The sequence below is a fragment of the Triticum aestivum genome, chromosome 7B, assembly GCF_018294505.1.
Source record: "Triticum aestivum cultivar Chinese Spring chromosome 7B, IWGSC CS RefSeq v2.1, whole genome shotgun sequence".
Classification (NCBI taxonomy): domain Eukaryota; kingdom Viridiplantae; phylum Streptophyta; class Magnoliopsida; order Poales; family Poaceae; genus Triticum; species Triticum aestivum.
In genome coordinates this window covers 584323150-584344994 of record NC_057813.1, presented here as the reverse complement: position 1 = coordinate 584344994, position 21845 = coordinate 584323150, and positions in this window count along the sequence as shown.

The following is a 21845-nucleotide window of genomic DNA, read 5'->3' as shown; positions in this document are numbered from 1 at the left end:
ATGTGCTTCACTTATATCTTTTGAGCTTGATAGTTTTTGCTCTAGTGCTTCACTTATATCTTTTAGAGCACGGTGGTGTCTTAATTTTGAAGAAATTGCTAGTCTCTCATGTTTCACTTATATTATTTTGAGAGTCTTTTAGAACAGCATGGTATTTGCTATTATTATAAAGTTGGTCCTAGAATGATGAGCATCCAAGTTGGGTATAATAAAAACTATCATAGAAAGTGAATTGGATGCTATGATCAATTTGATACTTGATAATTGTTTTGAGATCTGAAGGTAGTGATATTAAAGTCATGCTAGTTGGGTGATTATGAATTTAAAGAATGCTTGAGTTGAAGCTTGTGATTCCCGTAGCATGCACTTATGGTGAACCGCTTTGTGATGAAGTTGGAGCACAATTTTATTTATTGATTGTCTTCCTTATGAGTGGCAGTCGGGGACGAGCGATGGTCTTTTCCTACCAATCTATCCCCCTAGAAGCATGCGTGTAGTACTTTGGTTTTTGATGACTTCTAAATTTTTGCAACAAGTATATGAGTTCTTTTGATTAATGTTGAGTCCATGGATTATACGCACTCTTTCACCCTTCCACCATTGCTAGCCTCTCTTGTATCGTGCAACTTTCTCCGGTACCATATACCCACCATTTACCTTCCTCAAAACAGCCACCATACCTACCTATTATGGCATTTCCATAGATATTCCGAGATATATTGCCATGCAACTTCCCACCGTTCCGTTCATATGACATGCATTACTTTTGTCATATTGCTTTTTGCATGATCATGTAGTTGACATTGTATTTGTGGCAAGGCCACCTTCATAATTTTCATACATGTCGCTCTTGATTCATTGCATATCCCGGTACACCGCCGGAGGCATTCATGTAGAGTCATACCTTGTTCTAGCTTTGAGTTGTAAATCCATAAAAGTGTGATGATCTTCATTATTAGAGCATTGTCCTAGTGAGGAAGGGATGATGAAGACTATGATTCCCCCACAAGTCGGGATGAGGCTTCGGACTTTACAAAAAGAAAAAAGAAAGAAAAAATAGAAAGGCCAAGAAAAAAAGAAGGCCAAAGAAAAAAAAAGAAAAAAAGAGAAAAAAATAAAATGAGAGAAAAAGAGAGAAGGGACAATGCTACTATCTCTTTTTCCACACTTGTGCTTCAAAAATAGCACCATGATCTTCATGTTAGAGAGTCTCATATGTTGTCACTTTCATATACTAGTGGGAATTTTTCATTATAGAACTTGGCTTGTATATTCCAATGATGGGCTTCCTCAAAATGCCCTAGGTCTTCGTGAGCAAGCAAGTTGGATGCACCCCACTTAGTTTCTTTTGTTGAGCTTTCATATATTTATAGCTCTAGTGCATCTGTTGCATGGCAATCCCTACTCACTCACGTTGATATATATTAATGGGCATCTCCATATCCCGTTGATACGCCTAGTTGATGTGAGACTATCTTCTCCACAACCACCATTCTATTCCACATATAGTGCTATGTCCATGGCTCACGCTCATGTATTGCGTGAAAGTTGAAAAAGTTTGAGACTATTGAAGTATGAAACAATTGTTTGGATTGCCATCGGGGTTGTGCATGATTAAATACTTTGTGTGATGAAGATAGAGCAACAACCAGACTATATGATTTTGTAGGGATAACTTTCTTTAGCCATGTTATTTTGAGAAGACATGATTACTTTGATTAGTATGCTTGAAGTATTACTATTTTTATGTCAATATGAACTTTTATTTTTGTATTCATTTGGATCTAAACATTCATGCCACGATAAAGAAAATAACATTATGAATTATGCTAGGTAGCATTCCACATAAAAAATTTCTTTTTTTTATCATTTACCTACTCGAGGACGAGCAGGAATTAAGCTTGGGGATGCTTGATACGTCTCCAACGTATCTATAATTTTTTATTGTTCCATGCTATTATATTACCCCTTTTGGATGTTTATGGGCTTTATTTTACACATTTATATCATTTTTGGGACTAACCTACTAACCGGAGGCCCAACCCATATTGCTGTTTTTTTGCCTATTTCAGTATTTCGAAGAAAAGGAATATCAAACGGAGTCCAAACGGTATGAAACCTTCGGGAGCGTGATTTTTGGAACGAACATGATCCGGAGAGCTTGGAGTGCAAGTCAAGAAGCTCCCGAGGGCCACACGAGATAGGGGGCCGCGCCCCCTTTAGGGCGTGCCCCCCTGTCTCGTGGGCCCCTCAGGCGGCCACCGACGTACTTCTTCCTCCTATATATACCTACGTACCCCGAAAACATCCAGGAGCACCATGAAACACAATTTCCACCGCCGTAACCTTCTGTATCTGCGAGATCCCATCTTGGAGCCTTTGCCGGCACTCTGCCAGAGGGGGAATCAACCACAGAGGGCCTCTACATCAACATCCTTGCCCCTCCGATGAGTTGTGAGTAGTTTACCACAAACCTACGGGTCCATAGTTATTAGCTAGATGGCTTCTTCTCTCTTTTTGGATCTCAATACAAAGTTCCCCCCCCTCTCTTGTGGAGATCTATTCGATGTAAACTATTTTTGCGGTGTGTTTGTCGAGATCCGATGAATTGTGGGTTTATGATCAAGTTTATCTATGAATAATATTTGAATCTTCTCTGAATTCTTTTATGTATGATTGAGTTATCTTTGCAAGTCTCTTCGAATTATCAGTTTGGTTTGACCTACTAGATTGGTCTTTCTTGCCATGGGAGAAGTGCTTAGCTTTGGGTTCAATCTTGCGGTGTCCTTACCCAGTGACAGAAAGGGTTGGAAGGCACGTATTGTATTATTGCCATCGAGGATAACAAGATGGGGTTTATATCATATTGCATGTGTTTATCCCTCTACATCATGTCATCTGGCTTAATGTGTTACTCTGTTCTTATGAACTTAATACTCTAGATGCAGGCAGGAGTCGGTCGATGTGTGGAGTAATAGTAGTAGATGAAGGCATGAGTCGGTCTACTTGTTATAGATGTGATGCCTATATACATGATCATGCCTAGATAATCTCATAACTATGCGCTTTTCTATCAATTGCTCGACAGTAATTTGTTCACCCAGTGTAATACTTATGCTATCTTGAGAGAAGCCTCTAGTGAAACCTATGGACCCCAGGTCTATCTCTTATCATATTTTCTTTCAATCTACTTTTATTTGCATCTTTACTTTTTGCATCTATATTATAAAATACCAAAAATATACTTATCTTATCATACTATCTTTATTAGATCTCACTTTCGCAAGTGGCCGTGAAGGGATTGACAACCCCTTTATTGTGTTGGTTGCGAGTTCTCAGTTTGTTTGTGTAGGTGCGTGGGACTTTTGAGGAGCCTTCTACTGGATTGATACTTTGGTTCTCAAAACTGAGGGAAATACTTATGCTACACTTTGCTGCATCACCCTCTCCTCTTCGAGGAAAACCAACGCAAGCTCAAGACATAGCACTCGCCACTTCGACGCCCCGGCCGCCTTCCTTGGGGTAGCACTCCAGTCGGCGTCCTTCCGCGTCGAAGACCTTGAAGAACATCAAGGAGGCACCATCGTATTCAAGATGAATTACGAGGGCACCCCCTATTCGGCAGACGCGGGCAATCTCGCCCCAGCCCCGGGTCATGTAGACCTTGCCCGGAGCGACAACCTCGACCTCCGGTCCGGTCGCAAGGGTACTGCAGTCAGCATGCTGCAGCCAGAGCTCAAGAGGCCCCCTCGACGGCATCTCGAAAGCGAAGGAGGGAGGAAGGCGAATCCAAGAGCTTGGAGGCATGGCGGCGTGAAGCACAAGCTCGTGAGAGGTGCCCTCGGCATGGACCCCAGGGGCAATGACGCGCACCGCCGTGACTCGTTGGCGTCTTCTTCTCTAGGGCTCTCAGCCTGGGCGTACAAGGGCAGCGGAAACCCAGGCGGCGGCCGCTCGTACAAAGGCCTCGACGTCTCCTGCCACGCGACCGTGTCGCGGTGGCCGGGGACCGGCAGCTTCTTCGGCAGAAGCGGGTTGGGACCCTCTCGGGGGGCCTTCCCTTTCTCTTCCGTTGAGAACCGGCAAATCGGCGCCATTGGCGTGAAGTGGAGCAAGGGAGAGGAAGAAAGAGTGAAGCAGAAAGAGATGGACAGCGGGGGCTCTCGCCCATCCGTACTTATAGTCCGGAGGAGGCCAACCGTCGGCCTCCACGATCGCAGGTAATCATGACTCATTTTTGCATGCAGGGACTTTTCAAGTCGGGCAGTTGCCGAGGCAGCATGGGGAAGCGGAGGCGCCCACGTCCAATCAACCGCCACGCGGCGCCCAAGGCCGCAGGCTGTTGGGGCCTGCAGGCGCTCTGCACTTGCCCCTTTGCTTCTCTGCTAAACCAAGTCCGAGCGCGCCTTGGGTCCGGGGGATACTGTCGGTGTTGTAGGAATGGGGGTACCCAGACTTGCCTGCCTGCGGCCTGTGGCGTGGCTCGAGCGGTGGCCCAGTACGGCCCATCTTCATCAGCGCAAAACTCAAGACCCTCGTGAGGGGCCAAGCCTCGCGGGGCGGACAATGCAAGGCTTCCTCAGGAGCGTCCTCGCCACACAGGCTCGCGAGGAGGCGGAGATATCAAGGCAAGGGTACCTCGCGAGGTGCTCGTGACGCAAGCCGTGACGATCGAGACCAGGCAGGCGCTGGCCTACGCAGTGTCCTTGTTTCCTCTTTGGTGCAAAGGGGGCAAGCACAGGCGTGGAGTACCGAGGCATCAGGCAAAGGTTACCATTCCAGTACAACGAGACCAAGACCAGCAGAGCAGCAGGAAGGAGGTCACCGTGGAACCCAAGACGGCGTCATCACTAGTGCCTTTGGCAGCCGAAGACCAACTTTAGTCAGGATAACTTGTACTAGATGTTTCCCTTCAAAATGGCCGTTGTTGGCGCCCTTCCCGCTCAATATTTGGGAAGAGGACCAGGGCCCCTATAAATAGGACTAGTCACCTCAGTAGAAGGCATGGAGAATATCACCTAGAGACGGGAAAATCCCCCCAAGTAGAACACCGCATCAGCTCAAGAACACCTCTTGCGAGGCAGTTCTTCCTTTGTACTGTTCATCATCTGCCCCTGAGGCAATCCACCACACCACACACGGGAGTAGGGTATTACACCACAACGGTGGCCCGAACCAGTATAAACCTTGTGTCCCTCGTGTCGTTCATCGTTTAGCTTAGATTCTCGCGAGGCGATCAGACGCGGATTGGTAGGGGGAAGATCTTCGTGCGCACCCCAGAGTTCGAACCTTAAGAGTCTGCCGGAACCCAACATCCGACAGATTCTGATCTGATTCTTTTTGCTCTGGATTGGTACACAAATTTCTTAGGACTTCCTAATTTGGTAGGATTTTTGGAGTTCCAGAAGTATACGTTTGATACAGATTACTACAGACTGTTCTGTTTTTGACAGATTCTGTTTTCTATGTGTTGTTTGCTTATTTTGATCAATCTATGAGTAGTATCGGAGGGTATGAACCATAGATAAGTTGGAGTACAGTATATATTACACCAATATGAATTTAGAATGAGTTCATTACAGTACGTAAGTGGTGGTTTTATTTTCTTATACTAACGAAGCTTAAGAGTTTTCTGTTGAGTTTTGTGTTGTGAAGTTTTCAAGTTTTGGGTAAAGATTCGATGGACTATGGAATAAGGAGTGGCAAGAGCCCAATCTTGGGGATTCCCAATGCACCCCAAGGTAATATTCAAGGACAACCAAGAGCCTAAGCTTGGGGATGCACCGGAAGGCATCCTCTCTTTCGTCTTCGTCCATCGGTAACTTTACTTGGAGCTATATTTTTATTCACCACATGATATGTGTTTTGCTTGGGGCGTCATTTTCTCTTGTTAGTATTTGCTTGCTGTTATTTAGAATAATGTTGTGCATCTTTATTTTCAATAAAAATGTCAAGGATAGCCTTTACCATGCTTATTTTTCAAGTATACATGTTGCTGTTTGAAAACAGAAAGTTTACCGCTGTTGCAAAAATTCCCTAGAAAAGTCAGAGAATGGTATAATGTTGAAACTTTTTGCATATTGAGATCTGATAAATCGTCTACAGCATAGTATTTTTCTCATAATTTTTGGAGTTAGGGAAGTATGATGAATCTTGCATTCTTTACAGACTATACTGTTTTGGCAGATTGCTGTTATGTTTGCATTGTTTGCGCATGTTTGCTTGTTTAATGGTTCTATTTGAGGATAGGAGTATTAAATATGCAGAGGCATTTACTATGCAATGTTGAATAATAATTTTAGTGATTTTTTTACAGTAGAAAATTATAAGGTTTTGCATTGGTTTATACTAACCTATCTCACGAGTTCTTGTTGAGTTTGGTGTGGATGAAGATTTTGAGAAAGAGAGAAACCATGATATGAGAGGATTAAGGAGACACAAAAGTTCAAGCTTGGGGATGCCCAAGGCACCCAATATAATATTTCAAGAAGTCTCAAGCATCTAAGCTTGGGGATGCCCCGTTAGGCATCCCACCTTTCTTTTTCGACAACTATCGGTTAGTATCGGTTGAGCCTAAGTTTTTGCTTCTTCACATGAGTCGTGCTATCCTTGCAATGCCATTTTATTTTGTTTTGCTTGTTTGAATACAATACCAAGATCTGAAATTCTTAAATGATAGAGAGAGTCTTCATATAGCTACATAATCATTTAGCTACTCAATGATCTTCACTTATACCTTTTTGGAGTAGTTTGTCATTTACTCGTGTGCTTCACTTATATCCTATGAGTAAATTGTTGAATGAGTTGATCATAAATCTGAAATTATGTATGTTTCATTTGCTTATCTCATGGGGAGTAATGACTTCACATCTAAGAAGTAGAGGTTGTAAATTTATTGAAGGTTAGCAAGCATTGTATTGGTCATTTGAACAATTCATGAACGAATATTGAAGAAAGAGAGATTCCACATATAAATATACTATCTTAGACATCTTCTATGATTGTGATCACCCATTAAGTATGACATGCTAAAGAGTTGATGTTGGACAAGGAAGACAACGTAATGGGTTATGTTTTCTCACATCTCAGTTAAAGTATATTGTCATGGATCATTCAAACATGTTGAGCTTGCCTTTCCCCCTCATGCTAGCCAAATTCCTTGCACCAAGTAGAGATACTACTTGTGCTTCCAATCATCCTTAAACCCAGTTTTGCCATGAGAGTCCACCATACCTACCTATGGATTGAGTAAGATCCTTCAAGTAAGTTGTCATCGGTGCAAGCAATAAAAATTGCTCTCTAAATATATATGATCTATTAGTGTGAAGAAAATAAGCTTTATACGATCTTGTTATGGAAGCAATAAAAGCGACGGACTGCATAATACAGGTCCATATACAAGTGGCAATATAAAGTGACGTTTTTTGCATTAAGATTTTGTGCATCCAACCATAAAAGCGCATGACAACCTCTGCTTCCCTCTGCTAAGGGCCTATCTTTTACTTTATGTCTTTTACTTTATGCAAGAGTCAAGGTGATCTTCACCTTTCCCTTTTTCATTTTATCCTTTGGCAAGCACCTCGTGTTGGGAAGATCCTGATATATATATATATCCAATTGGATGTAAGTTAGCATGGACTATTATTGTTGACATCACCCAAAGGTGAATACACTGGGAGGCAACACTATAAGCCCATATCTTTCTCAGTGTCCGATTGAAACTCCAACCATGCCAACTCATTATTCAACATGCATAGGAAAAAGTTCACCATAACATGCTAATATGCATGAGAATTTCCATTCTGTTATGATGTTTATATTATACAACAGTCAAACACCATAAATTGTGTTTATTTTCACTTTTAGATCATGTTTTACTCCAAATTTTTTATGTTCCCAACAACCAAGTCTCGTTGGAATACAATGCAAAACATTCCTGTAGCGATGAATGTACCTGACGTAGTGTACCATCCATGGGTCAACCGACTCTTACTTCTTGCAATTTATATACACCTGCAGCTGGGCTGGTATTGTGGAGTAGAAACTGCTATGTACATTACAGATCTTATTTATGCACAACAGATGGTTGCATACCACATCATGTATGTATGAAGCTCCCGAGGCTCCTGGTCTATTGAACTAGACGGAAGCAGGGCTGGCTTGCGGGAAAACATGTCCGGCAGCACTGCCTTGAATAATCCCAGGTTATCTCCATGCCCCATACGTCCAAAGCGGCCTGCCCCTAGGGCACTGCAACATGGGTTGCTTTAATTGACCTTCTAATACATCCGTGTCTGTTTGATTGATGATGGCCATCAGTGTCGTCGATGCTATTCAATGCTATAGCCACCCAGCCTCAATCTGATGTACAATATGCATATTTTAGGAAGAAATTAGCTGAAGAAACTAATTCCCATGTATTGCACATATAGTAGATCAAACCAGTTGATTCAATTACCTTATTTTTCTGGATGTGGAGGCATGTACGGGATGCAGCCAGGCATGTCAACGTATATTCTGGCAAGTAGTTATGGAGCTGCCACCAGTGTGTATTCTTTGGACAGAAGATCAAATGTCCTCATAAATGGATGATTACGTATCCTCAGCGATTCACCTCGTGAACCAATGACTCGCTTATAAACATGTCTGCTCACCCATGGTTCTACCTATCGTTTGTGAGATCAGAATATTTTTATTCTTTTTGCTTTGCTAACCTGCTGGTGACTGTGAGAGGGGCACCGCTGCCTATCCTTTCGGAGAACATAAGATTTATTTTGTTTGGCTGATCTAGAGGAAAGAGATAGTCATGAGATTGGGAGAGAGTCCTTCAAATATGTTGATCATGGTTGTAATAAGGATAAATGCATCTCGGAGGAAATACTTTGAGTGTCAAAAAGGGTACCTTCTGCTGTTAATCTGCTATGAAATTCTTCATCACAACTAAAGAAACAAGACTCAAGAATACGTTACAAAGGGAAGAAAATTGGAGCTAGCATACAACTTTCTGAGAAAACTGTGCTACAAATAGACCATGTGAGCTCCGAAAAGTTGATGTGCCATCTGAAAATCATAAATGAAAACGGAAACATGATATAATATTTGTACATGTGAATTTCTTTTTAAACCATAGAGAATAAGTAGAGTAGAAATATCTCTCTTTCTACCTTAATTTTCTGTCTACTTTCTTCGATTTCTGCTTCTATGCCTTCAACCGGAAAGAGCAAGACATAACTTCAGTGCAGGATATGCATATCAAAACATCTAGCTCACAAAAACTGCTAAAGAATTTTGGTTAAAATCAGGCCATCCATGGCATAGCCAGGAGGAAGAGAAAGCCCATGTGTATTTGCCGAGAAAAAAGTAATTATTAGGCCGGTAATGTCAATGAATAAACATGTTTAGTGTTTCATCAAAATAACAGTACAAAGGTGATTCATAAACTGGTATTCACTCTTAGCAAACAAATAACAAAGAAACAAACAAACAGATACGCATAGATTTCCTACCAACTATTACAATGGTGTATCTTTTTTTTGTAGTAGATACACATTGTTTTATATCCTTTTAATCTAGAACCAATTTAAGAGAATAATAAGCAAAGTATTCTGCCCTCTTGCATGAAATATATCTGTATTGTACAGTTGTGAAAATGCTTACAAACTGATAGAAGAGAAACCAGTAAGTACACATTGAAGATATGATGCAAGTACCGCCTACAACCTGTCCATCGCCCTACCGGCAGCCAAAGCTCAACTTTTGGCCAGTCCCTCCGTGTTGCACCTACTGATTAGTGGACAAGTTTTCCGTCTTCTCCAGTTCAGGAAAGAATAGTTAAAATACCTACAGTCCAAATCCTCATTTTTAACCCATATTAGCAATATCTTATTTTATTATATATAATTATAGATTATTTTCAAATAGATTTCTTCTTTGATATTTTATTATAAGCATAATCAACTGTGTAGAAAATTAGAGGTCTTGTACGTCTGTAAATTACAAAAGATATGGATGTTCCCCTGACATTAGGTAATTTCCTACTGAATGAAATAATCTGCAAGACTAATTAGATATATCACGGTGGATGGAAGTTGAACTCTAGGCCGCGTACCTTTGATTAACAGTTGAAGGCAGACTGATTAGATATATCATGCCAAAAATCAGAGATTTAGCCTGTATTAGTTCAGAAGAGATCCAAACCCTCTCTGTATTGTCCACTAATTCCAGTTGCTAACATAGGCAAATAATCTGCAAAATATCATATATTGCCCAAAGTGATCTGGTTGGCCAGTGTTTGATGAAATCATGTAACAACCCCAAAGGCTGCTGCAGGGCTTACGCACTGCGACTCAAGATGCAGCTGGTTTTCCTCAGTTACATATCTTTAATAATCTGGACATCGCCCATGAGCAGTGTTGGTAGAAGGATATCTACAATACCGTTCTTCCCTATCAGGCTTCAATTTCTTTTGAATTCTGTGATGAATTGGACTGGCCATAGAATAGAGCAGGGATCTAAGGATAATGTATTACTTCAGGCATTGTGAGGGTAGGAGTCATGCGACGAACTCCAACACGGTAAGGGATATGATCAGCTTCCTTCACTCTGCAACGCCCCGGCAACAATAGCGACCGCCCAACTGATTCAAACCTTCGTCCAAGCACCATCATCATTTTTGTTTCATCCATCATCGATTGTAGTGCGGCCAATACATTGAAGATGAGAAGATTTAGAGGACCTCCTCCTCATCTGCGTCAACCAACATGGATTGTTGCCTTGTTGGGGAACAGAAGTTGGAGAGAAGGGGATCAGGGGATAGGCTATTATTTGTGAGATCGGTGGTTTGTTTTCCCGATCTAGAGGAGATATACAGGGAGAGGGTCGCCGCTGCCTACCCTTCGCCGCTGCCTACCCTTGATTTGTTTTGTTTGGTGGATCGAGAGGAAGGGTAGAGTCGTGAGAGTTTTTTTTTTCTTTTAACCTAGTTGTGAGAGGTTGGGAGAGATCCAGGCAGAGAGCATGTTCCGTTTTTAAGATCTGTCCCATAAAAAAATGTTCAGATCTGTAATTAACACGGGATTTCTAGGATTGATCTACACCGTAAAAACTAAGTCCCACCAAATTAATGGTTCCTAATTACTGATTAACGTGAGAATTTTTAGGAAGTGCCTAATTAGTATAGGTATAGATAGATAGATTACTAAAGAACTCCCACTTAGATAGACATCCCTCTAGTCATCTAAATGATCACATGATCCATATCAACTAAACCATGTCCGATCATCACGTGAGATGGAGTAGTTTTCAATCGTGAACATCTCTATGTTGATCATATCTACTATATGATTCACGTTTGACCTTTCAGTCTTAGTGTTTTGAGGTCATATATGCATATGCTAGGCTCGTCAAGTTTAACCCGAGTATTCTGCACGTGCAAAACTGGCTTTTACCCGTTATATGTGAACATAGAGCTTATCACACCCGATCATCACATGGTGTCTCGGCACGACAAACTGTAGCAATGGTGCATACTCAGGGAGAACACTTATACCTTGAAATTTAGTGAGGGATCATCTTATAATGCTATCGCCGTACTAAACAAAATAAGATGCATAAAAGATAAACATCACATGCAATCAAAATATGTGACATGATATGGCCATCATCATCTTGTGCCTTTGATCTCCATCTCCAAAGCACCGTCATGATCTTCATTGTCACCGGCTTGACACCTTGATCTCCATCATAGCATCGTTGTCGTCTCGCCAACTATTGCTTCTACGACTATCGCTACCGCTTAGTGATAAAGTAAAGCAATTACATGGCGATTGCATTTCATACAATAAAGCGGCAGCCATAAGGCTCCTGCCAGTTGCCGATAACTATTACAAAACATGATCATCTCATACAATAACTTATATCACATCATGTATTGACCATATCACATCACAACATGCCCTTCAAAAACAAGTTAGACGTCCTCTACTTTGTTGTTGCAAGTTTTACGTGGCTGCTATGGGCTTCTAGCAAGAACCATTCTTAGCTAAGCATCAAAACCACTACGATTTTTTCGTCAAGTGTGATGTTTTAACCTTCAACAAGGACCGGCCGTAGTCAAACTCGATTCAACTAAATTTGGAGAAACAGACACCCGCTAGCCACCTGTGTGCAAAGCACGTCGGTAGAACCGGTCTCATGAACATGGTCATGTAATGTTGGTCCGGGCCGCTTCATCCAACAATACCGCCGAATCAAAGTAAGACATTGGTGGTAAGAAGTATGACTATTATCGCCTACAACTCTTTGTGTTCTACTCGTGCATATCATCTACGCACCTGATACCACTGTTGGGGAACGTAGCATACAATTTCAAAAAAAATTCTTATGATCACGCAAGATCTATCTAGGAGATGCATAGCAACGAGAGGGGGAGATTGTGTCCATGTACGCTCGTAGACCGAAAGCGGAAGCGTTAGGTTAACGCGGTTGATGTAGTCGAACGTCTTCACGATCCAACCGGTCTAGCACCAAACGTACGACACCTCCGAGTTCAGCACACGTTCAGCTCGATGACGTCCCTCGAACTCTTGATCCAGCAGAGGGTCTAGGGAGAGTTTCGTCAGCATGACGGCATGATGACGGTGATGGTGATGTGATCCGTGCAGGGCTTCGCCTAAGCACTACGATGATACTATCAGAGGAGTAAACGATGGAGGGAGCACCGCACACGGCTAAGACAATGTTGTGCCTTTGGGGTGCCCCCTTGCCCCCGTATATAAAGGAAGGGGGAGGAGGCCGACGGCCAGGGGGCGCGCCATGGAGGGGGGAGTCTTACTAGGACTCCAAACCTAGTACGATTCCCCCCCCCCCACCTTTTCCCTATTTTCGGAGTAGCAAAGGGGGAAAGAGAGAGGGAGTAGGAGAGGGAAAGGGGGGTGTCACCCCCACCCCTTGTCCAATTCGGATTGGCAGGGGGTGCACGCCACCTCCTATGGCTGGCCCTCTCTCCTCCACTAAGGTCCATGTTGGCCCATTACTTTCCTGGGGGGGAGGGTTCCGGTAACCTCCCGGTACTCCAAAACTTATCTGAAACCATTCCGGTGTCCGAATGTAACCTTCCAATATATAAATCTTTACCTCTCGACCATTTCGAGACTCCTCGTCATGTCCGTGATCTCATCCGGGACTCCAAACAAACTTCATTCACCAAAACACATAACTCATAATACAAATCGTCATCGAACATTAAGCATGCGGACCCTACGGGTTCGAGAACTATGTAGACATGACTAAGACACATCTCCGGTCAATAACCAATAGCGGAACCTGGATGCTCATAATGGTTCCTATATATTATATGAAGATCTTTATTGGTCAAACCGCATAACAACATACGTTATTCCCTTTGTCATCGGTATGTTACTTGCCCGAGATTCGATCGTCGGTATCCTCATACCAAATTCAATGTTGTTACCGGCAAGTCTCTTTACTCGTTTCGTAATGCATCACCCCGTAACTAACTCATTAGTCACATTGCTTGCAAGGCTTATAGTGATGAGCATTACCGAGAGGGCCCAGAGATACCTCTCCGATACACATAGTGACAAATCCTAATCTCGATCTATGCCAACCCAACAAACACCTTCGGAGACACATGTAGAGCATCTTTATAATCACCCAGTTACGTTGTGACGTTTGATAGCACACAAGGTGTTCCTCCAGTATTCGGGAGTTGCATAATCTCATAGTCAGAGGAACATGTATAAGTCATGAAGAAAGCAATATCAATAAAACTTAACGATCATTATGCTAAGCTAACGGATGGGCGTTGTCCATAAAATCATTCTCTAATGATGTGACCCCGTTCATCAAATGACAACACATGTCTATGGTCAGGAAACATAACCATCTTTGGTTAACGAGCTAGTCAAGTAGAGGCATACTAGGGGCACTTTGTTTTGTCTATGTATTCACAAATGTATTGAGTTTTCGGTTAATACAATTCTAGCATGAATAATAAACATTTATCATGATATAAGAAAATATAAATAACAACTTTATTATTGCCTCTAGGGCATATTTCCTTCAGGGTGTGCATCTGTGCGGGAGTGGCGGTACTCGTAATGGCCGAGAGATGGTATAACGGAGGAAGAAAATCCTTCGCATAATAGGTACAGATATTTATTTGGTGATCCATGTACACTCGACTTGCATTCTAATAAGGCTAATCATTTTTCAACTCAAACTACTACATGGACACAAACATAAGTTTTCGGTGGAATTATTAGTATGTCGTCCTGGGCAAACTGGCTAAAAACGTATTGTTACCCTACAATCTTCCTTTTTGGTTGTTATTTGGTAAAACCATAATCAATTTCTGATAATTGTTAAATAAAAAATAACAGGAAACTGATATTTTGAGCTATATGAAAAGTTTAGATATCTTGTGTATGATACGCAGTTTATGGAGGCATCTCAATTGTGGACACTTGTCCATTTTACACATAACGGTTTTCAAATCAATTCCAAATAAAATTTGGATCAACTTCGACGATTCACCTCTAGTCATCGGTCATGGTTTCTTTAGGTCCCTATGGCAAGTTGATGTCTGCTACACAACCTTCTTCTTGTAGACGTTTGTTGGGCCTCCAAGTGCAGAGGTTTGTAGGACAGTAGCAAATTTCCCTCAAGTGGATGACCTAAGGTTTATAAATCCGTGGGAGGCGTAGGATGAAGATGGTCGCTCTCAAGCAACCCTGCAACCAAATAACAAAGAGTCTCTTGTGTCCCCAACACACCCAATACAATGGTAAATTGTATAGGTGCACTAGTTCAGCGAAGAGATGGTGATACAAGTGCAATATGGATAGTAGATATGGGTATTTGTAATCTGAAATTATGAAAACAGCAAGGTACCTAATGATAAAAGTGAGCGTAAACGGTATTGCAATGGTAGGAAACAAGGCATAGGGTTCATACTTTCACTAGTGCAAGTTCTCTCAACAATAATAACATACTTGGATCATATAACTATCCCTCAACATGCAACAAAGAGTCACTCCAAAGCCACTAATAGCGGAGAACAAACAAAGAGATTATGGTAGGGTACGAAACCACCTCAAAGTTATCCTTTCTGCTCAATCTATTCAAGAGTCCGTAGTAAAATAACACGAAGCTATTCTTTCCGTTCAATCTATCATAGAGTTCATACTAGAATAGCACCTTAAGACACAAATCAACCAAAACCCTAATGTCACCTAGGTACTCCATTGTCACCTCAAGTATCCGTGGGCATGATTATACGAAATGCATCACACAATCTCAGATTCGTCTATTCAACCAACACAAAGTACTTCAAAGAGTGCCCCAAATTTTCTACTGGAGAGTCAAGACGAAAACGTGTGCCAACCCCTATGCATAGGTTCATGGGCGGAACCCGCAAGTTGATCACCGAAACATACATCAAGTGGATCACGTGAAATCCCATTGTCACCACACATAAGCACGGCAAGACATACATCAAGTGTTCACAAATCCTTAAAGACTCAATCCGATAAGATAACTTCAAGAGGAAAACTCAATTCATCACAAGAGAGTAGAGGGGGAGAAACATCATAAGATCCAACTATAATAGCAAAGCTCGAGATACATCAAGATCGTGCCATAGAGAGAACACGAGAGAGAGAGAGAGATCAAACACATAGCTACTGGTACATACCCTCAGCCCCGAGGGTGAACTACTCCCTCCTCATCATGGAGAGCGCCGGGATGATGAAGATGGCCACCGGTGATGGGTTCCCCCTCCGGCAGGGTGCCAGAACGGGCTCCCGAGAGGTTTTTGGTGGCTACAGAGGCTTGCGGCGGCGAAACTCCCGATCTATTGTCATCTTCGATGTTTTTAGGGTACGTGGACTTATATAGGCGAAAGAAGTCGGTCGGGGGAGCCTCGAGGGGCCCAGAAGACAGGGGGCGTGCCCAGGGGGTGGGCGTGTGCTCCTATGTCCTGGCCTCCTCGAACCTTCCCTCGCTTGAACTCCAAGTCTCCCGGATCATGTCCTTTACAAAAATGACGCTCGCGAAGGTTTCATTCCGTTTGGACTCCGGTTGACATTCCTTTTCTTCGAAATACCGAAACAGGCAATAAAACAGCAATATGGGTTGGGCCTCCGGTTAATAGGTTAGTCCCAAAAATAATATAAAATTGTATAATAAAGCCCATAAACATTCAAAACAGATAATAAAATAGCATGAATGCTTCATAAATTATAGATATGTTGGAGACGTATCAGCATCCCCAAGCTTAATTCCTACTCGTCCTTGAGTAGGCAAATGATAAAAGAAAGAATTTATGAAGTGTGAATGCTAGCAGGTGCACAAGTTTGATCAATGATAATTTCAATCACCTTTTCTAGCATGATTATATGTCATAACAGTAGTTCATCTCATAAAACTTCTCACAAACAAGTAACAAGCAATTCACATGTTAAAGCATAGACCATAAACTTTCTTGAAAAACTAGCAAACTTCATTCTTAGTCATCAAACAATTGCAATTCATCCTATTTTCAGGAAGGGTCTATGTCAGAGCTTTGATTTAGCAAACTCCACATACTCAACTATCATATAGTCTTCTACAATTGCTAACACTCACACAATACTAATGGTTATGTACGTTGAGAGAAGTATGATAGTGCACATAAAGATGTTAAGATGATACAGTACTATAACCAACTGTTAAGCATGTTCAAGCAGTCCACCTGGTGAATTTAAATTGATTAGGACATAAAAAATCCAATTAACACTCACTTCTCTAGGATAGCCCGTGCGAATGCACGGGTTGACGACTAGTGTGATTAATTGAACTTCAATTTATCATGAACTTAGTGCTGATAGTTTTTGCATATCTATGTTGTTGTAGATCAATGGCCCGTGCTACTGTTCCCTTGAACTTTAATGCGTTCCTAGAGAAAGCTAAGTTGAAAGATGATGGCAGAAATTACACAGACTGGGTCCGTAACTTGAGGATTATTCTCATTGCTGCACAGAAGAATTACGTCCCGGAAGCACCGTTGGGTGCAAGGCCTGCTGCAGGAGAAACTGCGGACGTTATGAATGTTTGGCAGACTAAAGCTGAGGACTACTCAATAGTTCAGTGTGCCATGCTTTACGACTTAGAATCGGGACTTCAAAGACATTTTGAATGTCATGAAGCATATGAGATGTTCCGTATTTCAAGCAAATGCCCGAGTTGAGAGTTATGAAGTCTCCAACAAGTTCTATAGTTGCAAGATGGAGGAGAATAGTTCTGTCAGTGAACACATACTCAAAATCTCTGGGTACCATAACCACTTGACTTAGCTGGGAGTTAATCTTCCTAATGATAGTGTCATTGACAGAGTTCTTCAGTCACTGCTACCAATCTATAAAGGCTTCGTGATGAACTATAATATGCAAGGGATGGAGAAGACAATTCCTGAGCTCTTGGCAATGCTTAAGGCTGCGGAGGTAGAAATCAAGAAGGAGCATCAAGTGTTGATGGTTAACAAGACCACTAGTTTCAAGAAAAAGGGCAAAGGAAATAAGGGGAACTTCAAGAAGAATAGAAAGCAAGTTGCTACTCCCGGGAAGAAGACCAAGTCTGGACCTAAGCCTGAAACTGAGTGCTTCTACTGCAAAGGGACTGGTCACTGGAAGCGGAACTACCCCAAATATTTGGCGGATAAGAAGGATGGCAAAGTGAAAGGTATATTTGATATACATGTTATTGATGTGTACCTTACTAATGCTCGTAGTAGCGCCTGGGTATTTGATACTGGTTCTGTTGCTCATATTTGCAACTCCAAACAGGGGCTACGGATTAAACGAAGATTGGCTAAGGACGAGGTGACAATGCGCGTCGGAAATGGTTCCAAGGTCAATGTGATCGCCGTCGGCACGCTACCTCTACATCTACCTTTGGGATTAGTTTTAGACCTGAATAATTGTTATTTGGTGCCAGTGTTGAGCATGAACATTATATCTGGATCTTGTTTGGTGCGAGACGGTTATTCATTTAAATCAGATAATAATGGTTGTTCTATTATATGAGTAATATCTTTTATGGTCATGCACCCTTGATGAGTGGTCTATTTTTATTGAATCTCGATCATAGTGATATGCATATTCACAATATTAAAGTCAAAAGATGCAAAGTTAGTAATGATAGTGCAAATTATTTGTGGCACTGCCGTTTAGGTCATATTGGTGTAAAGCGCATGAAGAAACTCCATGCTGATGGGCTTTTGGAATCACTTGATTATGGATCACTTGATGCTTGCGAACCATTCCTCATGGGCAAGATGACTAAGACTCCGTTCTCCCGAACAATGGAGCGAGCCACTGACTTATTGGAAATAATACATACTGATGTATGCGGTCTGATGAGTGTAGAGGCTCGTGGTGGGTATCGTTATTTTCTAACCTTCACACATGAATTAAGCAGATATGGGTATATCTACTTAATGAAACATAAGTCTCAAATATTTTAAAAGTTCAAAGAATTTCAGAGTGAAGTGAAAAATCATCATAATAAGAAAATAATGTTTCTACGATCTAATCGTGGAGGTGAATCTTTGAGTTACGAGTTTGGGCTTCATTTGAAACAATGTGGAATAGTTTCACAACTCATGCCACCTAGAAGACCACAGCATAAGGTGTGTCCAAACATCATAACCGTACTTTATTAGATATGGTGCGATCTATGATGTCTCTTACTGATTTACTGCTATCGTTTTGGGTTATGCTTTAGAGACGGCTGCATTCGTGTTAAATAGGGCACCATCTAAATCCGTTGAGACGACACCATATGAACTGTGGTTTGGCAAGAAACCTAAGCTGTCGTTTCTTAAAGTTTGGGGCTGCGATGCTTATGTGAAAAAGCTTCAACCTGATAAGCTCAAACCCAAATCGGAGAAATGCGTCTTCATAGGATACCCAAAGAAACTGTTGCGTATACCTTCTATCACAGATCTGAAGGCAAGATTTTTGTTGCTAAGAATGGATCCTTTCTAGAGAAGATGTTTCTCTCAAAAGAACTGAGTGGGAGGAAAGTAGAACTTTATGAGGTAATTGTACCTTCTCCCGAATTGGAAAGTAGTTCATCACAGAAATCAGTTCCAGTGATTCCTACACCAATTAGTGAAGAGGCTAATGATGATGATCATGAAACTTCAGATCAAGTTACTACCGAACCTCGTAGGTCAACCAGAGTATGGTCTGCGCCAGAGTGGTACGGTAATCCTATTCTGGAAGTCATGTTACTAGACCATGATGAACCTACGAACTATGAGGAAGCGATGATGAGCCCAGATTTCATGAAATGGCTTGAAGCCATGAAATCTGAGATGGGATCCATGTATAAGAACAAAGTGTGGACTTTGGTGGACTTGCCCGATGATCGGCAAGCCATAGAAAATAAATGGATCTTAAGACTGACGCTGACGATAATGTTACTGTCTACAAAGCTCGACTTGTTGCGAAAGGTTTTCGACAAGTTCAAGGAGTTGACTACGATGAGACCTTCTCACCCGTAGCTATGCTTAAGTCTATCCGAATCATGTTAGCAATTGACGCGTTTTATGATTATGAAATTTGGCAAATGGATGTCAAAACTGCATTCCTTAATGGATTTCTTAAAGAAGAGTTGTATATGATGCAACCAGAAGGTTTTGCCGATCCAAAAGGTGCTAACAAAGTGTGCAAGCTCCACCGATCCATTTATGGACTGGTGCAAGCCTCTCGGAGTTGGAATATATGCTTTGATAGTGTGCTCAAAGCATATGGTTTTATACAGACTTTTGGAGAAGCTTGTATTTAAAAGAAAGTGAGTGTGAGCTCTGTAGCATTTCTAATATTATATGTGGATGACATATTATTGATTGGAAATAATATAGAATTTCTGGATATCATAAAAGGATACTTGAATAAGAATTTTTCAATGAAAGACCTCGGTGAAACTGCTTATATATTGGGCATCAAGATCTATGGAGATAGATCAGGACGCTTAATTGGACTTTCATAAACCACATACCTTGATAAAGTTTTGAAGAAGTTCAAAATGGATCAGTCAAAGAAAGGGTTCTTGCCTGTATTACAAGGTGTGAAGTTGAGTTAGACTCAATGCCCGACCACTACAGAAGATAGAGAGAAAATGAAAGTCATTCCCTATGCCTCAGCCATAGGTTCTATCATGTATGCAATGCTGTGTACCAGACCTGATGTGTGCCTTGCTATAAGTTTAGTAGGGAGGTACGAAAGTAATCTAGGAGTGGATCACTGGACAACGACCAAGAACATCCTGAAATACCTGAAAAGGTCTAAGGATATGTTTCTTGTTTATGGAGGTGACAAAGAGCTTGTCGTAAATGGTTATGTCGATGCAAGCTTTGACATTGATCCGGATGACTCTAAGTCACAAACCGGATACATATTTATATTGAATGGTGGAACTGTCAGTTGGTGCAGTTCCAAGCAGAGCGTCGTGGCGGGATCTACGTGTGAAGCGGAGTACATAGCTGCTTCGGAAGCAGCAAATGGAGGTGTCTGGATGAAGGAGTTCATATCCGATCTAGGTGTAATACCTAGTGCATCGGGTCCAATAAAAATCTTTTGTGACAACACTGGAGCAATTGCCTTGGCAAAGGAATCCAGATTTCACAAGAGAACCAAACACATCAAGAGACGCTTCAACTCCATCCGCGATCAAGTCAAGGAGGGAGACATAGAGATTTGCAAGATACATACAGATCTTAATGTTGCAGACCCGTTGACTAAGCCTCTTCCACGAGCAAAACATGATCAGCACCAAGACTCCATGGGTGTTAGAATCATTACTATGTAATCCAGATTATTGACTCTAGTGCAAGTGGGAGACTGAAGGAAATATGCCCTAGAGGCAATAATAAAGTTGTTATTAATATTTCCTTATATCATGATAAATGTTTATTATTCATGCTAGAATTGTACTAACCGGAAACTCAGTACATGTGTGAATACATAGAAAACAAAGTGTCCCTAGTATGCCTCTACTTGACTAGCTCGTTAATCAAAGATGGTTATGTGTCCTAAACATAGACATGTGTTGTCATTTGATGAACGGGATCACATCATTAAAGAATGATGTGATGGACAAGACCCATCCGTTAGCTTAGCATAATGATCATTAAGTTTTATTTCTATTACTTTCTTCATGACTTATACATGTTCCTCTGACTATGAGATTATGCAACTCCTGAATACCGTAGGAACAACTTGTGTGCTATCAAACATCACAACGTAACTGGGTGATTATAAAGATGCTCTACAGGTGTCTCTGAAGGCGTTTGTTGGATTGGCATATATCGAGATTAGGATTTGTCACTCCGTGTATCGGAGATGTATCTCTAGGCCCTCTCAGTAATGCTCATTACTATAAGCCTTGCAAGCAATGTGACTAATGAGTTAGTTACGGGATGATGCATTACGGAACGAGTAAAGAGACTTCCCGGTAACGAGATTGAACTAGGTATGAGGATACCGACAATTGAATCTCGGGCAAGTAACATACCGATGACAAAGGGAATAATGTATGTTGTTATGTGGTTTGACCGGTAAAGATCTTCGTAGAATATGTAGGAACCAATATGAGCATCTAGGTTCCACTATAGGTAATTGACCGGAGATGTGTCTCGATCATGTCTACATAGTTCTCGAACCTGTAGGGTCCGCACGCTTAACGTTCGATGACGATTTGTATTATGAGTTATGTGTTTTGGTGACCGAAGTTTGTTCGGAGTTCCAGATGAGATGACGGACATGACGAGGAGTCTCTAA